The sequence below is a fragment of the Mastigoproctus giganteus genome, chromosome 10 (genome assembly GCF_048544385.1).
Source record: "Mastigoproctus giganteus isolate SK-2022 chromosome 10, ASM4854438v1, whole genome shotgun sequence".
Taxonomy (NCBI): Eukaryota; Metazoa; Arthropoda; class Arachnida; order Uropygi; family Thelyphonidae; genus Mastigoproctus; species Mastigoproctus giganteus.
The window spans coordinates 116,209,121-116,232,205 of NC_143584.1; the positions used below are offsets into that span (position 1 = coordinate 116,209,121).

The 23,085-nt window shown below is 36.4% G+C and overlaps 1 protein-coding gene across 7 annotated transcripts in view; it reads right to left on the bottom strand.

Annotated features, from left to right (window-relative positions):
• The window catches only part of LOC150079243 (uncharacterized), a 575,463-nt gene extending 553,764 nt beyond the window's left edge, over window positions 1–21,699 (bottom strand). For 6 of the 7 annotated variants that reach the window (XM_090383519.1, XM_090383513.1, XM_090383518.1 and 3 more), the window contains exon 1: window positions 21,053–21,699. The gene's annotated coding sequence lies outside the window, so the exon portion shown is untranslated. The remainder of the gene's footprint in view (window positions 1–21,052) is intronic. The other variant, XM_090383516.1, reaches the window with a different exon arrangement.
• Window positions 21,700–23,085: the final 1,386 nt, after the last annotated feature.

Genomic DNA, 23,085 nt, shown 5'->3' on the forward strand with positions numbered 1-23,085 from the left:
TTATGACAGTTCCCTGACCAAAAAAAAAAAAAAATCATCTGAAAGTGAAAGAGACGGAGAGTAGTTATCAGTGGGCACTGCTCTAGTGGAAAAAGTTATCAGTGGGCACTAATTAGTGGAAGAAGACAGAGTGGTTATCAGTGGGCACTGCTCTTCATGGACTAATATTATTAGTGGAGTTCCCAGGATTCAGTGCTGGTCCATTGTTTTTAATATTTATCAATGATGTTGATGAAAGTATATCAGGCTTAATGTCTAAGTTTGGGATGATACAAAGGTTGGCAGGGTGGCTAATGGCAGTTGTCAGGTGAGCTACTGCAACAACATCTAGGAAAATTGGGTTGATGGGCTGGGAAATGGCAGTTGAAGTTTAACATTGACAAATGCAAGGTAATGCACATAGGTAGCAGTAACCCCAGAGCAACTTATCAACTGTGTGGTTATTCAGGGTAGTGGAGAATGAAAAAGACGTGGTGATAATTGCGCAGTCAGACATTCTGAGCAGTGCAGACATGCTGCCAGGAGAGCTCATTGGTTTGTCAATGACATACAGTAACTTTGCTAGCAGGGATAAAGAGGTGATTATTCCTTTGTATAAGGCCATGGGTTAGGATGCATCTTGAGTACCGTATACAAGTCTGGAGATCTCACTTAGGAAGGATGTAGATCTGCTGGAACGGATGCAGAGAAGGGCAACCAGATTGGTGAAGGGAACAAAAGGATTGCTTTTACTTAGAAAGGCTTCAGTTCTACAAATTGCAGCGTCTTGAGACCAGGCTATTGCACGGAGATCTGATTGAGTTGTTTAAAGCCTTGACAGCATTGAGTAAGATGATTGTTAATAGTATTCTTCCACTTGCTGAGGATACACATGAGGGGGCATAAATTCAAGTTGAGGAAGGAAGGTTGCAGGATGTGCAGAAGTTTGCCTTCAGCCAGCAGGTGGTTGATTGTTGGAGCAGGCTTCCATCTGTTGTTGTGGAAGTGGATGGGTTGAACAAATTCAATGGAGAACTAGAAAATTTCTTGATGGGTTAACTGTTTTTTTTTTTTTTTTTGTTTGATGCTATATAAGCATGCTTTCTTGCATCATTTGCCATTACTACTACTAACCTCTGAATATTTATTATCAACATTTTCTTTTTTATAATTTCCTCATTTGTAATTATATCCTTGCCATTGCTTCCATTTTATTTTTAAATTCTCGTTTCAGAAAATTCTAAGTTTTTATCAATAAGCTCAATACCATCTTAAACTGGCATTTTCTACTTTACTCACTCCATTATTTATTTCCATATCTAATCTTCCATCCTCAATAAAGACAAATACAAAATTACTGCTCATTTTTTGATATTTAATCTACAATCTTTTTATTTACTGTCTTTCCCAACTTTCATAACTTCTGTTTCTTGTGCAACCGATTTTCTTGCCTGTATCTAAATATAGAGAAATTCTTGCAAGTTTCTTAATAAATTATATAAAGTCATGAAGACAGGTAACATGTTGCTGACATGATTTTCTTGTCAATTCATTTATCAAAGTATTATGTTGTAAATATTAAGTATTTGTTATTTATATGTTAATTATGTCAGTGTTTCACCACCTTAGTGTTGAAACACAGACCACTATATCACTTATATTTGAGATGCAAACCACATATCACTTTTGTATTTGAGGTTGAGGTAAAAGCATAAGACCACAAAAAAATTTTAAAAATAAAATAAATAAAAATAATAAATATATATATAAAAACAAAAAACTTTTTTTTGCACATTTACACATATATATGCACATATACCTATTGTATTCTCCACATCCGTCTACACAACAGAGGGACTGTCAGTGAATGGATTATCATGAAATTTTATAATTGAACCATTTAGAAAATATTTGTTGAGCCATTCCAAATTTCATTAAAATTGGACCAATAGAAATCTGGCAAATTAATAGTTTCTTCCCCATTATATCGCATGGAAAAAAGAAATTCATAAATTAAATGTAGTTTTCATGCAGTATTGGTATTGTTAGCTTTGGACAGTCTGTGCATGCTTCACATGTATGCAAGACTTGTCAATGTGGAGTTGTGAAGAGATACATATACACAGAGAGAACTAATAAACATACAGTTGAGATTAAACTGAATGGCTAAGTTTAGAAAATAGTAACAGTAGTAATAGTCATATAGTGCAAGGAGGCCACAAGCTTGCTTTTCCTGCACTGGCCAGGGAGGGGGGGGGGATTGATTGATTGATATTTATTACTTAAAGCAATCCCACTGTCAGTTACACATAATTTAGCAGTACTCTAATATACTTCCTCTCCTGTTTGCCCAAGTACAGGGAGGAAAAAAAACCTGCCATGACCAAATTGATATGAAAAAATTTAAAAATAATCAAATTACATAAAAAATAAAAATACATATAATTAAATTTCAGACAAATTCCAAACTTCATTGGAAAGATCTGCATCTGTTTGCAGTCTGTTGGAAAGCCAGCAATGCCAGGAGCTGCCGAGAAGAGAAATACAAGCGCCAGGAGCAGAAATTCCAGCACAAGGAGCTACCGAGAACAGAAATGCCAGCACAAGGAGCTGGAGTTGCAGTGGATATAGAAGACTCAAGCTTCAAATTATTTGCTTCCCTTCCCATTAGATAACTATCCAGTTAACCTTTGAATTTATTCAAACTGTCAGCCTCGACTACCTGTGAAGGCAACTTGTTCCAGCAATCAATGACTAAATGACCAAAAGAAAACTTTCTACAATCTCATCTAAACCTCCTCCCCTGTAATTTGAATTTATGACCCCCCCCCAAGTTCTAGAATTCCCTATAACAGGAAAAATTCCACCTTTGTTCATTTTACTAACCCCTCTCAGAGCCTCAAACCTTAATCACATCACCTCTGTGGCACCTGGTTGCCAAGCTCTGTAACCCACATAAAGCCATTAATATACAAGAGGAAAAGAGTGGGGGAAAGGACTGAACCTTGGGGAACACCAGCATGAGTGGAGAAGTTAGAAGACAGAGAGCCATCTACCATAACAATCAGTGAGCGATCAGAGAGAAAACTGGATAACCAATTACAAAAAACAACTGGCAAACCATAAGATGGAAGCTTGTTTAGAAGACCGTTATGCCAAACACGATCAAAAGCCTTTGAGATGTCAAGAGCAACTGCTTGTGTTTCACCAAACTTTTCCATTGAATTTGTCCATAAATGGGTAACAGAAGCCAGAATATCACCAGTGGATCGACACTGACGGAATCCATACTGGTGATCATTGATCAGACAGAAGGTTTCTAGGTAGTCTAAGAGTTCGTGGTTAATTGATTTCTCCATTACTTTAGAATGAGTAGAAGTAATTGCAATGGGACGATAATTGGATGGGAAGGACTTGTCACCCTTTTTAGGAACTGGCTGGATATGAGCAAATTTCCAAGCAGAAAGAAAAACACCTTTGGAATAAGAAAGTGAAAAAAGGCAGCAAACAGGAGTAAGTTCGGGAGCGCAGGTTTTGAGAACAAGTGGAGAAATACCATCAGGACCTGGAACTTTCTTCGCATCAAGATTCATCAAAATCCTTCTGAAATCCTTTTACGGAAGACCACAGGAAGCATTGAATGGAGCGTTGTTGGGAGATGTTTTACCAAGATCATTAATATATGTGTTGGAAGAAAAATGGGATGCTAGAAGGTCAACTTTATAATTGGCTGAAGTGACAACAGAACCATCTGGTTCTGACAGAGGTGGGAGCAGAGATCGGCAAAAGTTGCGGCCAATAGCTTTGGCAAGAGACCAGAATGTTCGGCTAGCATTAGGGCAAGAAGCAAGTTTTCTACTCTTAGCCTGTTCAAAATCTAGTTTGGACTGATTAATGACTGCTTTACAATTGTTGCAAGCTTTGGTGTAGGCAGAAAATAAACCTGGAGAATTGGAAACAAGCCAATTACAATATGCAACATTCTTCTCTTTGAACTGCCTTAGCACATTTATCGGAAAACCAAGGTTTAAATAAAGGATGAGATTTTAAAATTGAGTGTGGAATAAAGAATCGCATTCCTACAAGAATAATTTCAGTGACACGATCAGAGCAAACGTTGACATCAGAAGTTTTGAAACAGTAGTCAGACCAAGAAAAAGATGAAAAGAAATCTCGCAGGTCATCCCATTTGTATTCTTGAAACCAAGGTTTAAATAAAGGATGAGATTTTAAAATTGAGTGTGGAATAAAGAATCGCATTCCTACAAGAATAATTTCAGTGACACGATCAGAGCAAACGTTGACATCAGAAGTTTTGAAACAGTAGTCAGACCAAGAAAAAGATGAAAAGAAATCTCGCAGGTCATCCCATTTGTATTCTTGTAATGCCAAACAACTTGAGGTTGGGAATAGCCTTGAGATAAAGGCTCCATTGGAGAAGAGACAATCACCAAGTTGTGACCTGAGGTACCTAAAGGACCACTCACTTCGACCGTGTATGGGGTTATGCTATTAGTTAAGAAACACATAAAAACCAAGGAAGTGAAGCCAGTCGACATCGCTCGACAGTGCAGTGTTGAGTCAGTTTGGTGTGACATAAGCATTGGGAGATCAAAATTGAGAGTAGGAGTGTGCTATACGCCTAATGACTCTGATGAGTATAATAAGAAACTGTACAGGGAAATAGAGTGGGCCAGTAAATCAGAGAGTCTTATAATGGGAGATTTTAATTTCCCAGATACTGACTGGAATTTGGGGGCTGGTTACTCACACACTAGCAGGGCTTTTGTGGATTTATTGGATGATTGTTTTCTACATCAGCATGTTCGGAAGGCAACCAGAGAGAGTAATACTCTTGATTTGATTATCAGCAGTGATTCTTCATGCATTAAGAATCTGCAGATAAATGAACCACTAGGTAGCAGTGATCACAGTGTGCTGAAGTGGGATTTACTGAAAGAGGTAACTACCATTAGGGGTAAAGGGAAGGGTTATTGCTTCCGTAAAGGCGACTACGATGGACTGAGACAGTATTTAAATTCTATACAGTGGGACCAACTGATGATGTTACCAACAGCAAATTCAAAATGGGAAACATTCAAAGAACTTATCTTGGAAGCTACTAGGCTTTACATACCAACTAAGAAATATTGTTCAAGGTTTAGGCCAAAATGGATGTCAGATGAACTAATGAGGCATATGGCAGAGAAGAAAAATGCATGGGATACTTACAAATTAACACATGACACAGAAGCCTATGATAGATACAAGTTGATATGCAACCAGGTTACAAAGGAGGTTAGGCAGGCGAAGGCAGATTACGAGAAATCCTTGGCAAGGGATGCAAAGAAAAACAGCAAACAGTTCTTTACTTATGTAAACTCTAGAAGGAAGGGGATGAATCAGATTGGTCCACTTGATATTGATGGGTCAGCTGTTGATGATCCTGCTCATGTAGCTAACAAACTAAATGAATATTTTGCATCGACATTCACACATGAGGAGTTATTCAGCAAGGGGAATGCCAGAGGTGTATTCAACTCTAGCAGTAAGCTACAGAATCTTGAAATAACTGGGAGTAAAGTGGAGGAGAAACTGTTGAAGATAAACACAAGAAAGGCACCCGGGGTGGATGGGATCTATCCAGTTATATTAAAGGAGGCAGCAAAGGAGGTAAGCAAACCCTTAGCCATAATTATGAGAGCTTCCTTGGACTCAGGGGAGGTACCCATAGACTGGAAATGTGCAAATGTGACCCCAATTCACAAAGGAGGATCAAAGGCTGACACAAATAATTATAGACCTGTGAGCTTAACTTCTGTTCCAGGAAATTTAATGGAGGCACTGGTTAAAGAAGCACTGCAGGATCATTTAGACAAGACTTCAGTTATAGCTCAGACACAGCATGGTTTTGTTAAGGGGAAGTCTTGCCTGACCAACTTGATTGGATACTATGATGCAGTCACAAAAGAACTGAATGCAGGGAATAACTTTGATATTATATACTTGGATCTTAGAAAGGCTTTTGATACTGTTGCACATGGAAGACTGCTACACAAATTGGAGCAGTGTGACATTGGAGGCAAATTGCTGCTATGGATAAAGGGGTGGTTGAGGGGGAGAAGACAGAGAGTGGTAATCAATGGACACTGCTCATCGTGGACTAATGTTATTAGTGGAGTCCCTCAGGGCTCAGTGTTGGGTCCATTATTGTTTTCTGTATTTATAAATGATATTGATGATGGTATATCAAGCTTAATGTCCAAGTTTGCAGATGATACAAAGGTTGGCAGGGTTGTCAAGGACACTACTGACACTATGCTGCTGCAACAGGATCTGGAAAGGTTGAGCAGATGGGCTGAGAGGTGGCAAATGAAGTTTAACATTGACAAATGTAAAGTACTACACATGGGAAACAGCAACCCCAGAGCAACGTATCAACTCTGTGGTACTACACTGACAGTGGTAGAGAATGAAAGGGACTTGGGGGTGATTGTGTAGGCAGATATGAAGTTCTCTGAGCAGTGCAGACGGGCTGCAAGAGTAGCTCATGGAGTATTGTCAATGATATACAGGAATTTTTCCAGCAGGGATAAGGAGGTGATTATTCCATTGTATAAGGCAATGGTCAGGCCACACCTAGAGTACTGTATACAGGTCTGGAGGCCTCATTTCAAGAAGGATGTAGAGCTGCTGGAACGAGTACAGAGAAGGGCAACAAAATTAGTGAATGGAACAAAGGGGTGCTCTTACGAAGAAAGGCTTAAGTTTTGCAAATTACAGTGTCTGGAGACTAGGCACCAGCGAGGTGATCTGATAGAGGTGTATAAAGCCTTGAATGGTTTAAGCATGCTCAATGCTGATGGGATTCTTCCTCTAGCTCAGAAAAATCACCTGAGAGGGCATAAATTCAAATTGAGGAAAGACAGATGTAGGATAGACGTGCGGAAATTTGCCTTTAGCCAGCGGGTGGTTGGTTGGTGGAACAGACTGCCATCCCTTGTGGTGGAGGTTGATAGCCTAAATAAGTTTAAGGCTCAGCTGGACAGGTATTTTGAACGAACAGAGGGGTGAAGTGGAAGTGGGTTTTTTTTTTTTTTTTTTGGCTGATGCTGCATAAGCTTGCTTTCTTGCATCAAATGCCTCTACTAATGCTAATGCTAGTGTACTTGGAAGGGTTGTTTGTGAGAAAAAGATCAAGTGTGTTGGCTGTATGGTTAGGACTGTCAAGTATTCTTGTAGGTAAATGTACAATCTGTGCATGGTCATTAGAAATTGCAAAAGCCTCGCCATCTTGGCCAGCTGGGTCGGTGTGACTAGAAAATGGAAGCCACTTGGAGTTGTGAACACTAAAATCACCAACGCAAATTACGTCACTGTTAGGAAAGTTGGACTGGAAAAAGTCAAGTTGCAAAGTGAAGAAGTCAAAGAGCTCCAAGTGATTAGTGGAGTTGGGAGAACGGTAGAGACAGCAGATAAATTTGACACAATGAAGTAGAGAGATTTTAAGCCAAAGAAGATCGAAGAGAGGAGATTCCAAATTACCAATTCTCTGACAAGGTATATCTGAACAGACATATGCACAAGTACCACCTTTGAGGTGAAAGGAATCATACAGCAAATAATTTGGGCAACTGAAATGAGCAGTATTTGAATCAACCGAAAACTGAGATTCTGACAGAAAAAGTACATGGGGTTTGGCAGACTATAAGTGGAAATGGACATCATTGAGACCATGTATATTTGTGAAATGAACTAGGAAGTGTTTGGGAGGTTTAGATCTTTTCGAAGATAAGCTTACTCTATTAGTTTGACAATTCATGGTGTATTGAATAGTAAGAAAAAGTTGGGGGGAGGAGGACATGCTATATGAAGTAATGAAATTTTTTAATATGGCGTACACGTGGTAAGAATATACCCAGATCCTTGACATAACGTGGCCTCAACGATGTCCCCATTCATGCACACTACTTGGACTCCATTCAGTCACTATCTGGCAGAGTAGAGGTAACATGATTATGCACTAGCTGATCTAGAAGCCACCTAGAGAGTTACCAATAGGTTCAACCTAGTGTACTAACTAGCGGCCGGCCTGCGAACACTGTTTTAGAGCTGAACCCTCGAAATGTAAGGAAGATGGGATCTCGCCATGATGTTCATCATAACCTCAAAAGTCATCAGTCATACTGCATGATGGAAGAGATAGGGAAGAGTTGACCGGAACTTAGCTCTGGAGACTAAACATGGGTTCCACCACTTCAAGCCTCCAATAAGCAAAGTGGTGGTATTGCACCAGTTGATGAGAGTCATCTACCACCTAGTATTACCTGGTAACACAGAGTGGTGGCATTCCTCCATGTGGTGTGGGTGCCACACCTCAACCCCTGCTTACGTTGGTTCACACCTGGGTGGTCACCCACAGTGTGCTTGTGCATGGGGGTTATACCCAGGATTACTAACAGTCCCACCATCGTGAAGGTGCAAGCAGAGGATTTGGATGTCACAGACGATCCAGACTTCACCGAAATTGGGTGTACTTGACTTGAATGTCAGTTCCATCAGCATTTTAGACACTCAGGTAGCCAGTGCAGCTTGTCTGGCATATCTGAGAGAATGTCTGTGATTGGTGTCTAAAGCCATTTGTACACTGCCATCTTGACCACTTCATCTGATGAGAGTGGATGTCCAATTAGCGAGTCTTTTAGTAGCTAAAAAAAAAGACAATAATTACATGGAGCTACATCTGATGAATATGGAAGGCAAGTAATACATTAAACTTCATCTCATTTTATTATTAGTCATATGGTGCAAGGAAGCCTGAGGCTTATGCTACACCAGCCAAAAAAAAAATTCGTTACCCTGAGAGTGAGAGTATCACCAAGAAAGAGACGAATGATGATATCTAGCTCATACTCACAGATGTGAGCCCCCAGTTGCTTTAATTGGTTCAGAAGCACACACTATCTGTCACTCATCGCTGTTTCTACTCTCTCTAGATATTCCAGAATCACTCCTTTATGAACCCAGAATAAAGTAATACTATCCCAGCTGATGATTTCTCAGACCTTTTTCAGTCAAGATGAACCTGTATGATGCCACTATGACTTGTGCATTTGCTTTCTGGTATGCAATAATAATGTATCCAGTATTCATATCTAGTCTCTACATATTCTAAGAAAGCATCTCCTTTACATCCATACCTTCCAAGAAGCACAGAACATACGTTAAATCATTGTTTCTTCAGTTCTAGCATTAAACCCAAGGAATCTGTCAAGCACATGCTTTTCAAAACTGCAACTCCTCTGCACCGAACCAACACAAATCTTGCATGCTGTGGTAGTTTCTTCAATAGTAATGTGATGGTTTCTTTGAGTTCCTCCACTGCCACAACACAATGTGCTTGTTCTGGTTAAAGGAAACTCCTTAAAACTTTCAACATCATTGCTAAACTTATCAATTTCCATTCACTAATGCACTCTTCACCATACCAAAAAGTAACATTCTGCAATAAATTTCAGCAGATTTTATTCCTTCTGCATTCAAAAACTGGATTACAGATTGCACTACTTGGTGCATGACTGCAAGTGTGCCGCCATCTTGAAAATTGACCCTTTCCAAATAACAATGCTAGATGGTGACATGTGGGCATTCAGTGTTGCCAATGGGCTTTGATAAACTAGCAATATTATTATCAGTTTTTGCATAATATGCATTTTAAGTTGGTTTTGCAGTTTTTTTTCATTTGAATAACCTTTATTTATTTTTCAATATTTGTAATTGCCTCCTCTGTCATCACTGTACTAATCATATTTTATTTTTGCTGGTACTTCACTATTATTGTTGATAAATAAAATGACCTTATATTGAGCTACTGAATGGCAATGTTATCATGAACTGTCCCAATATAGAGGGAGCTGATGCCAATTTATTTTTAATATCTTTGAATTTTCTTATTATTTATAGATATTTTTTATTATAGTAAAATTATATGCTATATCTTAATTCTGTTACTCTATCACTGCCTACTACATATTACAATACAAAACCATCAGTGGTGACACTTGTTTTTCTATATTTCAAATACAAGAACCTTGCTATAATTTGAAGTGCAAATAACTAATGATATTAATTCCATTTCTTTTTAGACTAAAATTTTAGAGTTATTCCAAACGTGGTTCCATTACATTACACCTGCTCAACAAGAATTCAAGAGAGAATTACACTATAGTCATGCATTCAACTGCTGGACAATGTGACTCAATGGGCACTTCTGCGCAGAAAGAACATGTTAATTGTCACCCTAAAATTATAATACCAGAAACAATTGCAACAGTAATTACTGCAGTACCACAAAACTCAAAAAAAAAAAAAAAAAAAAATCCACAAGTCAAGAGAACCTTGACTGGGATCTCCAATTGTTTCCCCACAACCTCCAACTTAACCAGAACTTGAGGCCAGGGAACAGACTATGCTATTATCAAGCCATGCTGAACATCTTTGAAGACAAAATGTCAGTATTAGCAAAGAGAATTACCATATACCTTCAAATTATCATAAAATGCTAATGTGCCCAAATCACTATTTTCTGATTTACTATGCCTGCCAACTGCATTACTGATCCTTAATAAAGCATGTTTACACTCCCCCCCCCCACACCAAACTCTGTAGAAAGAGTTTGTGTGCTCTATTATTATGAGTGATATTCAGGAGAATAACTGCAGCAATACAACAAAAAATTTCAATTAGGCTTCAAACTGCTTATAAAAGTATATTCACAGAGAACCACTGCACAAAATGGTACAGTATCTTAATACTTAAAAGATAAAAAAAAATTAACCAAGTTAAAAAAAACACTATTATATGATGTGCAGGAAATTGCTACAATCTATGTTCATAACGTGCTACTGCTACACTATCTAAGCAATAAACATTGCTGCTTGGACATGGGTAGTAGTAGTACCTTACAAGCATAAATTTTTGCAACTGGAGAAGTTTCCCCATTGTTGATGTTTTAATTTAAAAAAAAAATTAAAGGATATATACCTCCATGCTGTTTAGCTACAACAAATGTAGTAATCAGAATAACACTGTAATGTGCAATACCACATTTATCTTTATTTTGTTGTCATTTGAGTAAAATTATTCAAATAAGGTGCATGACTATGGTGGTCACATACATATCTTACCAAAAAAAAAAAAAAAAAAAAAATTTTTAGTCAAATTACCACTATTGTAACATGGCCAAGAGCCACAGAAAATTATCTTGGGTATAGTGTAGTGAATATGACTGCTCATGTGGTTCCAACAAAATTGAATAACATGCCATGTGACGAAAAGTTAATGGTCTAAATTCCTTCTTCTAAGGTCACTAGATACAAAAGCAAATAAAACAATACAAAGAGCTCAATGAAAGGTAATCAATGGAATTTGTAAAAAAAAAAAAAAAAAAACTGCCACAACATTGTGGCAAAATATCATTAGCTGTATGGTGTCAAGGTCTGACACCATACAGCTAATGATATGTAATTCAATTGACACCAAATAAATCAAGTTGTATTTTATTTTTGTGCATGACTTTAATTTCATAGCTGTCGGGGCGCCTCCGTAGCCAGGTGGGAAGGAGCAGCAGTGCGTAGCACACGCTTCTTGATTAGACCGGGGTTCGAGCCCATCACCACCAAATACGGAGGATGCGGAAAGGTCAAGGGGACGACCACCGCATATTCCCGGAGCAATATGGCCTTAGTTGCTAATGCTCCTAAAAAAAAAAAAAAAAAAAAAAAACCCAAACCAACCATAGCTGTTATGTATTTTAACACATTACAATAATTTTATGTAAAATCAATTTGTGGTATAATTGGTTGTTCAACCCTGTACTGACCTACACTATTAGTAGGTACAAAAAAAATTATTTTGAATCTAAAATGATAAATGACAAAGAAACATATTTTGAAATTAAGAAAAACTGTGAAATACCAAATTGAAATATCACAGTTTTCTTTTTAAATGCTTACTGATGACTAGCAATTGTTATAGTTTAGAAGTCTCATTGATATTTTTTTTACAAAACATAAAGTACTCCTTTTCATGTTTTTAAATAAATACACAAAAATTATACTGAATTTTTTTATCACAAGGTCAGTGACACTAATTACTGATTTTTTTTTTTTTTTTTTTTTGCATGTTTGTGAACAGAGAACCTTCCAGAAGTATTGAGAATACACCAGAGTGTTTGTAAATTTTTCTCAACTCTACTTTTAATGATGTCTCTGAATAAAGCAGACATCAGTAACTATTCTGTGACTCACTACCCCCTTCAGTTATCAAAGAAATCTTATTTCCTTGTGTTCTTAATTTATTATGGTAGGTTGTGATCCACAGGGCAGTAACTGCTGCATTAGTGTCTGGCTGAACAGCAGACTTGGAAACAGAGACATCCAAGTAAAACCATGTCAGCAAGTTTTGTAGAGCAGTACAGCAACATTAATAAATCTGTCACATTTTGCTACATTTACATTAGATATAAAAATCAAAGAGAGACAAAAAAAAAAAAACAAGACATTCCATAATTTGTTAACGGCCACTCACTCGCACCCTCAATTCTAACAAAGACACTTGCATAACATCTATTTAACCCGTTTTAATTTAATTATAAAAAATTCATTTTTTTGCTTTTTTTTTTTTTTTTTACTGAATTATGGAATTAAATAGTGATCTATTAATTGATTTGCCCAAATTAAAAAAGATCAAACAAAAATAAAGGAGAGAAACCACTAACAAGTTTTTATTATTTTTTAGAATTTAAGATCACTGATTTCCCCCCCCCTCTCTCTAGGGACAACACTTTCTTAGAACACATACATCAATGAGGAAGAGTTCATTCCACAGTTTTTTCATTAAAAAATATTTGTATATTGCAGTAACGTTTCTCCAGATTAATAACTGCCTGAGGAGCTGTGATGCATAAACAAAGTGGGCGAGTAGATGCTGTTCAACAATTCCCTTAACCGTCAATTGATTGCACCCTAAACTCTGACAAGGACACACTCACTTGACTTCTCTTTAACCCTATAGTTTTGTTTTAACTATAAAAAGTTTTTTTAACTGAATTGAAAATGGTGACCAATTATGATTTGCAAAACTGAATCAAAAAATATCAAATGAAAATAAATGAGAGAAGAAAATAATAATAAAGTCTTATTTATTTATTTTTTTTTTTTGGCATTTAAAGTCACTGATCCCAGAATTAAACTCAGATACTCACGTGGCATCTCGCAGACAACATGAATGTCCTTATTTCTGTCAGCCTTTCACATTTAGCTTGAAAAATCAAAGCATTACGGCAAGATGTCATAATTGCAAGAATATTTGCTGAAGCTATCGAAGCAATGTTAGATGGGTCAAAAAACTGCTAGTTTGGGGGAAACACAGACTAACAGATTAACAATGGCTGCAGGCAGAGGTGAAAGTGATTCATGCACTACTTCTATTGGAATGAGCAGCAGCCTGGGAAGCAAGCAGCTGGGGATTTCTAGACCTGCAGGGGGGGGGATCATAATGGAACAAATAAATACACGGGCTGTGTTTGGGTAACTAAGATTTAGAACAGGTACATGTATACTTGCACATACACCAATGCTAGAAGTATAGTAAATAAATTTGATGACTATGAAGTGCTGGTCAAGACATAAAAGGCAGATATCATGGGATATCAGAGACATGGTGTCACACAAATATAAGGAATGCAGAATTTGAATTTGGGTACAGAAGTGACACACAGGATAGGAAGGGTTATGCTGTTAGTTAGGACACACAAATCTAAGGCAGTGCAATGTTGAGTCAGTTTGGTGTGACATTAGCACTGGGAAAGCAAAAATGAGTGTAGGAGTGTGTTATAGGCCTAATGACTGAAGAGTAAAACAACTGTACAGAGAAATAGATTGGGCAAGTATATCAGAATGTCTTAAAATGGGGGTTTAACTTTTCAAATAATGACTGGAACTTGTGGGTTTGTCAATCACACACTAGCAAGACATTTGTGGATTTACTGGATAACTGTTTTCTACAGTAGCATGTGCAAGAGAAAACCAGACGGGGTAATACTCGATCTAATTATGAGCAGTGATTATTCATGCAGATAATTCTGCATGAATAATCACTGTTACAATTCTGCAGATAAAAGAACTACCAGGTGTCAGTGATTAGAGAGTACTATTGTGGGATTTACTTAGAGATATGACTACTACCACCAGGGGTAAAGGGAAGGGTTTTTGCTTTATAAAGGTGACTATTGTGATCTCAGACAGTTTTTAAATTCTATGCAATGGGACCAACTCATGATGTTACTAACAGCAAATTCTAAATGGGAAGAATTCAAGGAATTAATCTTGAAAGGTACTAGGCTTTTCATACCAACTAAGAAATATTGTTCAAGGTTTAGTCCTAAATGGATGTCAGATGAACTAATAAAACTCCTGGCAGAGAAGAAAAATGCATGGGATAGTATAAATTATAAGGTGACAAGAAGCCTATGGTAGATATAAGTCTGTAACTAAATCAAAAAGAAGATTAGACAAGCAAAGGCAGATTACAAGAAATCTTTGGCAAAGGATGCAAAGAAAAAGAACAAAGACTTATGTAAACTCTAGAAGGAAAGGGATGAATTAGATTGGAGCACTTGAAATCAATGGTTCAACTGTTGATGATCCTGCTCATGCAGCTGACAAACTGAATGAGTATTTTGCATGTGCATTCACACATAAGGAATTCTGTAGGGAAGTGGAGCCCAGAAATTTACCAAACTCTAATAGGGAGCTAAATGACTTTGTAATACCCGAGAGGAAAGCGGAGGAGAAATTGAAGTTAAACATAAGGAAAGGCACCTGGCGTGGATGGGATCTATCCAGTTATATTAAGGGAGGCAAAGGAAGTAAGCAAGCCCTTCGCCATAATTATGAGCACATCCTTGGATTCATGGGAGGTCCCCATGACTGGAAAAGTGCAAATGTACCTCCAATTCAAAAAGGGAAATCAAAGGGTGATATGAATAATTACAGACCTGTTATTTTAACTTCTGTTCCAGAGAAAGTAATGGAATCAATGCAGGATCATCTAGACAAAATTACAGTTATAGTTCAGACACAGCATAGGTGTGTTAAGAGGAAATCGTGACTGACCAATTTGATTGGATACTATGATGTGGTCAAAAAGGAATTGGATGCAAAAAATAATTTTTATTACACGGATTTCAAGAAAGCTTTTGATACTGTTGCATACAGAAGGCTGCTACACAAATTTGAGCAGTATGACGTTAAAGGAAAGTTGCTTCTATGGATAAAAAGATGGTTGAGTGGGAGAAGATAGTGGTAATCAGCTGACACTGTTCATCATGGACCAACATTATTAGTGGAGTCTCCCAGGGTTCGGTGTTGGGTCCATTGTTGTTTTCTGTATTTATCAGTGATATTGATGAAGGTATAACAAGCTTAATGTTCAAGTTTTCAGATAATACAAAGGTTGGCAGGTTTGTTAATGACAGCCTGCAGCTGCAACAGGATCTAAAAAAGTTGGGCAGATTGGCTAAAAGGTAACAAATGAAGTTAACATTGACAAATGCAAAGTACTGCATATGGATAGCAGTAACCACAGAATAATGTACCAACTGTGTGGTACTACACTCAGTAGTGGCGTATGAAAAAGACCTGGGAGTAATTGTGGCGTCAGATATGAAGTTTTCAGAGCATTGCAGACAGGCTGTCAGAGCACCTCATGGGATCTTGTCAATTATATACAGGAACTTTGCTAGCATAGATAAGAAAGTGATTATCCCTTTGTATAAGGCAGTGGTTAGGCCACACCTTGAGCTCTGGAGGCCTCATTTTAGGAAGGAAGGATGTCGAGTTGCTAGAACAAGTACAGAGAACGGCAACGAGATTGATGGGGGGAACAAAGGTGTGCACTAATCAAGAAAGGCTCAAGTTCAGCAGCATCTGGAGACTAGGCACTTGCCAGGGATCTGATTGAGGTGTATAAGGCCTTGAATGGTTTGAGCAGGCTCAATGCGGATGGGATTTTTCCTCTTGCTCAGATTACAAACCTAAGGGGACAAACTTAATTTGGGGAAAGACATTTGTAGAAGTGATGTGTGGAAATTTATCTTTAGCTAGTGGGTAGTTGATTGCTGGAACAAAACTTCCATCTGGCATTGTGGAAGTTGTTAGCTTAAATAAATTCAAGGCAGAACTAAAACTTTTGGAGTGAATGGATGGATGATTCAATTCAAGGATGAACTGTTTGTTTGTTATTTGGTTTTTAGGAGCATTAGCAACTAAGGCTATATTACTCCGGGGATATGTGGTGGTCATTCCCTAACCTTTCCACATCCTCTGTATTTGGTGGTCATGGGCTTGAACCTCGGTCTAATCAAGAAGCGTGGGCTATACACTGCTGCTCCTGCCCACCTGGCTATGGAGGTGCCCTCAAGGACGAACTGGACAAACCTTTGGAGCGAAGGAATGAGTGAAACGGGAAGTGGTTTTTTTTTGGCTGTTGCTGTATAAGCTTGCTTTCTGGCATCATATGCCACTACTAATGCTGAAAGATTTGACATCTGTCGGTGTCTCACAGATGCCACATGGAAATGGGAGTTACCTACAGAGGCGAACTGGCTATAAGACTTACTGGGGAAACCCCGGTGGGCCGGAGTGATTTTCAATATTACACTCTGACCTCTGATATATTCTGTTTGTTGACTAATATGTGAAAACTAAATGCACAAAAATCATAAGAAAAATATGGATCTTCCTTATCCACAGTAATATATCAGCCAAGTCGTTTGAAAAATGTTTTGTTTGCTTGTATAGTAATCGCATCAACACTGTTAGAGTTTGTTTGATAAAAGAGCACCACCACCATGTTGTCGTTGTGACTACTATACATATTCATACAAGGTAGTGTGGCTGCTGCCATGTGGTTACGACAAGAACAACTTCTAGGTACAGTATGTGGGAAAACGGTTGTGGAATGTTAATTCCTTTAGCTCTTAATTCATGCTAATTGGACCACCCATGGATTTGAGAATCTATATAAGCTTAGACCCGAAAACTGTAAAATTTTGTTTAATTTAGCAGTTGATGTATAAAGTTAAAGTGTGAAAAGTACACACATTGAAATAAATATAGATATGTATCTTTATATATTTAAATTTATATTTAAAATTCATTAAAAAATTAATGATTGATAATTACTGTAATTATTTGTAATCCCACCCGCCCCTACAACACACTTCCTCACAATATGGCCACAAACACTAGTATGAGGCCGTTACAAGTTTTCCCCGGTAAAAATTTTTTGACCCAGTCCACCTCTGGTTATCTAGAAGAAAGGTAAACCCTTTTGCCGACTGTTGTCTGTTAAACACCAGACAAAAATTTTGTTCCATAATTCATAGTATAGGGTGGTCGTGACTTGTGTGGGTGGCATTCCTGGAATGCATGCATTAACAAAGATTCACACAAATTAAGACCCATTATCCCCATATAAATACATTAAAATTCTGGGGAATGTGTTCTGCAAACTCATAGTCACCAATGTAACATAGCTTATTTTACAGATAAATTAAAGTTAAAAGAATATTTTATTTAACAATATAAATTAATAAAATAAAATTATTTATTAATAGAAATTTCTATTAGAATTTTTATATAATTAATATTTTATATTATTTTTATAGAATTTAGTTAATATAAATAAGATAAGATAAAATTAAATTTGTAATAAAAATTTAGATGTACTATATAAGATAAAATTATGAAAGTTACTCGTGTAGTACAGTAAAAACAAAATGGGTAATCTATAAAAAACAAAATGTAAAAAAATTGATTTTTTTTTTTGACCCTGCATGAAGAACATATTATTTTAATTTTTACATATACAAGATTTATTTATTACTTATAAGGATGTATTATTTAAAAATCACACAAATTAGACATTGTAAATCACAACTGTACTATATATCAAAATAAAAACAGAAAATAGTGTATAACCAATTAGAGAATATTGGTGGTGAGAAAAGGTACGTGGAGGCGCCTCCGTAGCCAGGTGGAAAGGAGCAGCAGTGCGTAGCATATGCTTCTTGATTAGACTGGGGTTCGAGCCCATCACCATGAAATACGGAGGATGCGGAAAGGTCAGGGAATGACCACCGCATATCCCGGAGCAATATGGCCTTAGTTGCTAATGCTCCTAAAAACCAAACACGGTACATGGGAGGATTTCACTTTATTTCCAGAAAAAAAAAAAAATTTTAAAGTGGCATTGTCAGACACCATACTAGCCGAGGAAGGGTTAAAACTAGCCTGAATGGAAGTGTATAATGTATATGAAAACAATGACTGTTCCCGGCATGAAAATATATGTACATGCAAATTTTCACACAAAATGATTTAGTGAGAGATTCAGATCTTCCAAAATCTTCAATAATAATCCTCAGATAAGATTGAAAGCTTAAAAAAAAAAAAAAAAAAAAAAAAAAACCCTCTCTCTCTCTCCAGGAACATTGTTTTCTTATTACTTAGCCACTACAAGAAAGTTCATTCAATATTTTTCCAGCAAGACACATTGCATTGAATGCAACAAACTTTTAAACATGTAAAGCAGTCATAAGCCCAAAAATTGCAAAAGCAGTGGTGTGTGGTTAACAGATCCAAATTTTCCTTTTTATTTCTGAAAAAATATATTTTATTATTATTTTTTAAATTGTGCTTGGAATATACCAATGCCTGACTTTTTGCTGATTGAGTGCAATACTCAGATTTTTAGAATTTTCAATGGTGAAATCAAAGAAAACACTTTCATTGACAGATACTGGATATTTTGGCTGTGTGGACTGAGTAGAAGGGCACAAAATCACCAAAATCATAAAGGCTAACAAAAACACTGAGTGTGTGACTCTAGGTTAAGTTATTGTATCCATATTTAATTAGAACAAAGTCTAACTATAGATTTAGTAGTTATCCCAAACTGATCTTTGAAGAAAGAACAGTCAGCCACTTTGTTCTTTTGTACTAGTTTAAGTGGAAATGTTTTGTGAATTTTTTGGCTTGTTTTTAAACACAATTGATAAGAAAGGCAATAAGAATTATATTAAAAAGTTCCATTTTTAGAAACTTTTTAATCTGTTCAGTAACAGCAGCTTATGAGAAAAGTTGTTACTGACTAGCTCTTTTTGTTAGGGTTTTTAGCATGTAGCTGTACAACTATATGAAACAGACATGTCAGGATAAATGCTTCCCTTTGCTCATTTTCAGTACTGTAATTTAAATGGGCAGCTTCAATTCTGAACAAGCACAATTTCAGTTTCCAAATTAATAACTGCCTTGAGAGCCCTGATAAGTGAGTTGAGAGTGTTCATTTCCTTCAAAACTAGCCTGAAAGGCATTCTCCTTCATAGGGGGAACATTTATGCTTCTGTTCTAATTGCACATTCAGTTCGCTTAGAGAAGAACTATACTCAAACTTCTTAAAATAGTTAAATAAGAAGAATATAATTAAAAATGAAAGAGAGAATGCTGCTCTGCATTAATTAGAAATAATTTAACATGTTTCCTGCATATGGAAGACTACCCTTCAACTCCTATATTATGCTCAAGAACATAATTGCCTACTTTGTAGAAACTTGAAAGTTCTAGTATGTTGTTAAGTCAGCAATAGGATTACACTAAAAAAAATTGACAACACAGCTGCCATGACAACTATTATTTTACAGTCCTATATTTATGAATGATGGGTAAATATGAAATGATGAATCTCTGTTGAAGTATATTTTGTTATTTTAGTGTATATAAATTACTTTCTAATTACAATCACCTTTTTTTAAAAACTTACTATGTTATCTAATGATCACAGCAATCAACTTAATAAAAAAAAAAAAAATATATATATATATATATATATATTTGTATATTTTATTTTTAGTGTTTGAGCGTCTGGTGTTTCTCTGCTCCAAGTCAATTGGGTGTACATAAAAGCTATAACAATTCCATCATAATGAAAGTATATAAACTAATCTTTGGACTAGCTTTATCTGATTTATCATGCAAACTTAATCGATGAGAATTATAAAGGTTTCCAATCTTCCAATACGGGCGATTTTTAAAATCAGATATGACGCGCACCAATATAAAATACTCATTTTATCTGTATTGGGTCATTCAGGTTTAAATTAATTACGCCGGTAAGAAAGAAGAAAAAAAATTATGACAATATTTCTGGGAATTCTAAAGTGGGTATCAGCATATGAGAAAGTTCCAGTGTGCTGTGAATGTCTTCTTCATACTTCAGCCTCTTCTCTTCTCTTCTTTGACTAGTTTTAATGAACAGGGTTATTAAAATTATTTTTGAAAGCAAATCTGCTACTTGAAGAAGTGGATTGATTGCACAGTTGTATCAAATAACATCGCGCATTTTGTCCCAACCAACAAACACATTTTTATTAAATTTCGGATCACGAACACTAGTTTTAATCCCTTCCCCTTCACTCTATAAAACTCGCATATCTGTATTAATGAACCTGAAAGGATTCATTAAACACTCCTTTAAGTAATTATTCTTTATCGTTATCTGTCAAACGCGCAAAAAAATAAATAATAATAACTAAAATAATGTGGATCAAAAACCAGAAACAAACCGGGAAGTCAGTAAACAAATTCCATAGTCAAGTGTACGAACTGTTTTATATCACATTCACATCTTAAGATATATACTTGAAAACCAAAACTTTTATCATTTCAAAGCAATACGCCTATGCAAACGTTTGATCGGTATGAACAGACTGAATTTTAATATATGGGACAACATTTTAGTTTTAATGCTAAAGAACGTATGTACAATCGAATTCACGGAGCCAAACAGAAAACCCTATATGCTTAACTCTTCATACATAAACAAACAGGCATCAAGCAACAACAGAAAAGAGGATATAAAAGAAAGCATTATTCTCAACTATAAAACTTTCAACTAATACCAGTTGGCACGCATAAGATGCAGTACCACAAAACAAAATTTATCACCATACCTGTCAGAAGCAGTCACTGTGACATACGGTAACCAGCAATGATCCAGACAATGAAATGATGATGAAGAACACCACCGACCAATAATGCTACTACAATATACTTTCATAAAGTCGGACACGTCGTAAAAGTGACCACAAAAAGTTAAGATTTGAATGCTAAGCAAGACAGGCGACGCTCTAGGCCCCTCCGCTTAGTGCTGAAGTAATGTCAAGACCTCAGTTCTCCCATTGGCTGGCTGGGGTGACCCAGACAACCATTATCCTGACTTCAAGCTAGCAGAGAGTGTGGGCGGAGTTTAACCGTCCGTGCGTGTACAGCTTCTCTAAGGTCTTCACTGAAACTGCAGATGGCTGAACAAATTTGGTGGTACAGCAGACTGTTATCACTTAAACTGACAGCCAACATTTGAGAATTACTATTCTAGCCAATGAGTAAGAAGGAGGGAGGAAACCTTGATAATAGGAAACGAAACGGATTGGATATGACTAATTAGCTGTCACAATTGTAGAGATTGCAATTGGTCTTTATTTGGACCTATCCAAATAAAAATATAGGAGGTATAGGCCTTAAGTAGGGGCTCATGTGTATTTTGAAACACTAAGCCCGATGACCTTGTCTTTGTTCTATGTAGCATTGTAGAAAAATCTGACAAATAAAACGGAATTCTGTTAAGGACTGACGGAAAATAGTTAACAATTCCTTCTGATTATATAAAAAATCTAATGCCACACTTTTAATCTGAAGTTATGCCAAGTGGTAATCATCATTCCAATCTGTTATACACAGTTGGCATACTGGTCACTACTGTAGTACAGAGGTCTTTCTAGACTACCAGTTTTCCATTCCCTCTGTTATTCAATGCGCTTCTATTTCCTACTAGTAAAATAATTAATTGACATCACATAGGGGAGACAGCCGTTCGCTCTTCAATTCAAAGTACGTAGCCCTTCTTGTATATCACATAAAAAGCGATTTTTACTTATTGGTATTTTAACATAAGAAACGTATAACTCAGTAAACACTGACATCAAACAATAAAGCTGGTAACTATGTCACTGCTAAAATTTTTCCTTCTAAAACAGAGATCTATATCTATTACGACTGAAACAATCCGCCAAGTGCATCTATTGAGCAGCAGCAAATGTACGCATGCGTAATTCATTACATGACGTTGTAAACTACAAAAAATAACCCTTTAAAATTGAAAATGTAGTTCAAAACAGCATTATATGTTTTTAATTACAATACCACAGTTTTAATATATTGCCTTTATTAACTTTAATATTCCAGTTAACTGACAAAGCTAGCTTCCCACAAAATTAAAAACAAGGAAAATAAAAATCTATTTTTCTGGGAGATGAGTTTGTTATTATAATTTTTATTATTATTCTTTTATATTAAGTTAAGCAATCTATGATGTTTAATTAAAATGCGCTTTATCATAACGGTTTATTCGGTTTCTGGAATCCGTCAAAACAGAATTCGTTCCTAGTATCTACTTTAAACACTTATTTACTCTTTAACTCAATGATACAAACAAAAAATTGTAGCCTTTCGCAAGGGAGAAATCATGCAAGGTGTCGCTCCAATACTTTTTTTTAAAGAGAAATCCCTACTTCCTTTTAAAATTGGTACCTTAGGTAATTCCGTTCCTATATGAGAATATTGACAACTAAGGCTTAGGAACCAAATGAAAATTTTTGGATATGGAAAATTCGTCAGGCTAATCAAACATAAATCGATTAACGTGCATACGTGACGTTACCGATGCATACGACGAACCATTCATGAACTCCGTACTGTGCCCTTATTACGAAGCGTCAATTTTTAAATTGTTACCTGTATCCTGGCCAGTTCGCGTGTTTCTGAAATAAACGTGAGCTTCCGAACTGAAAAATAAATATATCAAATACTAATAATAAATCCCTGCAGTCTGAAACTGGCTAAATAAACTGACTAACCTTTAAAAACTTCTTTTATTTATTATCATTATTTTTTTTATTTCCTTACAATTGCGATTACAAGTGAACTT